Below are 2,376 nucleotides of genomic sequence, written 5' to 3'. Positions count from 1 at the left end.
GTTGGCATTTGTTACGTTCATCGTAGAAGTAGTTAACTGCTCTGCACAGACTGAGAGTAGAAATGAAAGAACAAGCATAATCTTAAGAGCGGCACAAAAGTATCTGAATGTAGAAGGAATAATAGTAGAACAGATAAATGAGAAACTGAAAATGCATGCTACTAACCCCCAGGCAGTATGTGGAGGTTCTTAATGGTATTTTTAATCTTGCAGTGGAATGCAAGAAGTTTAATATCAAATGGACAAGAATTAAAAAAATGGATTGATGATTTTAAGGTTAAACCTCAAATAATATGTGTACAAGAATCATGGTTAAAGCCTAATTTAAGCTTTGTGGTTCAAGGATATGAAGCAGTACGCAAAGATAGGAATGAAGGAAATGGAGGGGGAGTAATAACATTCATTAAATTAGGAGTAGCATATAGGGAGGTTAAAGTGAATGAGGAATACGAGGCAGTAGTGATTGACGTAAGAACTGGTAATCAGAATATAAGATTTATTAATTTTTACAATCAGTGTAAAAGATTAAATAAAGATCTGCTGAAAAATGAGGGTAATTTTAACATAGTGTGGTGTGGTGATTTTAATGCTCATAGTACTTTGTGGGGAAGTGCAAATAATGACCAAAATGGGAATGTGATAGAAGAAATATTAGACTGTAGTGACCTAGTGTGCCTAAATAACGGTAGTATAACAAGATTAGATGTAGTTAGAGGAAGTAATTCAGTGTTAGATTTAACTATTGTATCTAATAATTTAGCCAGGCAATGTGAATGGGAAGTTTTAGATCATAGTAATATGGAAAGTGATCATTATCCTATAAAATGTAGTATAGGGATAGAAATTGAAGTATGCCAAAAAAAATCACATTCTTTTGATGATTTTATAAATTACAAGAGAACTCAAGCAGTGGTAAGAAAAGTAATAAGGATAACTAAAAGAAATTACTGGAGACAATTCTGTGATGAAATTGGTGTAAATATAGATATAAGTGATATGTGGAATATGGTTAGGAAGATGGGTGGGAAACAGATGTATAAAAGTATTCCAGTTTTAATAAAAGAGGGTAGATATATAATGACTTATGAAGAAAAGGCAGAGGAGTTAGTAGAAGCATTCGTTAAGGTTCAAAGTAATAATAATATATCGGAAAGTATGAAAGTACAGAGGGAACACATTTTGGAAGAGAATCCTAATGAATTGGTTCGAAAAGTGCCATCTGGATGCACATTGGATACAGATTTTACAATGTATGAACTGAAGCAGGTGTTACACGGGGTGAAACATACATCGCCAAGAAAAGACGAAATATGTTATGAAATGATAAAACATCTTTCAGATGTGTCTCTGAACATTATTTTAGAGTTTTTTAATAAGATATGGGAGTTAGGAAAACTCCCTACCTCTTGGAAACACGGAGTGATCATTCCAATTGGAAAGCCTGGAAAGGATCACTCAAAAGCATCAAATTATAGACCAATTTCTTTAACATCTAATTTATGCAAAGTGATGGAGAGAATGATAATTAGCCGATTAAATTATGTAATAGAAAATAAAAATCTAATATGTTCAAGATGGGAATAAAAGGAAAAATGTACAATTGGATTATGGATTCTTTGATTAATAGGACCATACAAGTAAGGGTCGGAACAAGTTATTCTAGGACTTACTCAACAGATAATGGGACCCCACAAGGAAGTGTGTGTAGCCCAGTTTTATTTAACATAATGATAAATGACATATTTTCAATGATTGGACAAGGATTTGGTAAATCTTTATATGCTGATGATGGTGCCTTGTGGAAAAGGGGAAGAAATGTAGTATTTGTGGAAAATAGTATGCAGAAAGCAGTTAATGAAGTGGAAAAATGGGTAAATAAGTGGAGTTTTAGACTGTCAGTAGAAAAAACTAAAGTGATATGTTTCTCAAAAAAGAAGAAATCACCAAATATTAAACTAAAGATTTATGGAAAAATGTTAGAGCAGGTAACAGAAATTAGGTTCCTTGGATTATGGATGGACTCAAAACTAACTTTTGCATCACATATTAATAAAGTAATAGATAAATGTAAAAAGGGAATCAATATTTTAAGATGTTTGGCAGGGGTAGATTGGGGTGCAACCCGTCAGGCATTGAAAAGAGTATATTGTGCAATGATTAGACCTATGATTGATTTTGGCAGCATAGTATATAGTTCGGCATCAGTGTCTATGTTGAAGAAAGTAAGTGGTATTCAATCTCAAGCACTAAGAATAGGATGTGGGGCATTTAAAACATCGCCAGTCTCAGCGATGCAGGTGGAAATGGCGGAGTTGCTTTAAGCCCTCCGGAGACTTAAGTAAAAGATGGCATACTGGTGTTCTGTAAGGGGGCATG

Source organism: Sinocyclocheilus grahami, unplaced genomic scaffold, assembly GCF_001515645.1.
Source record: "Sinocyclocheilus grahami isolate Dianchi unplaced genomic scaffold, SAMN03320097.WGS_v1.1 scaffold2536.1, whole genome shotgun sequence".
NCBI lineage: Eukaryota > Metazoa > Chordata > Actinopteri > Cypriniformes > Cyprinidae > Sinocyclocheilus > Sinocyclocheilus grahami.
This window is presented reverse-complemented; position numbering follows the sequence as displayed.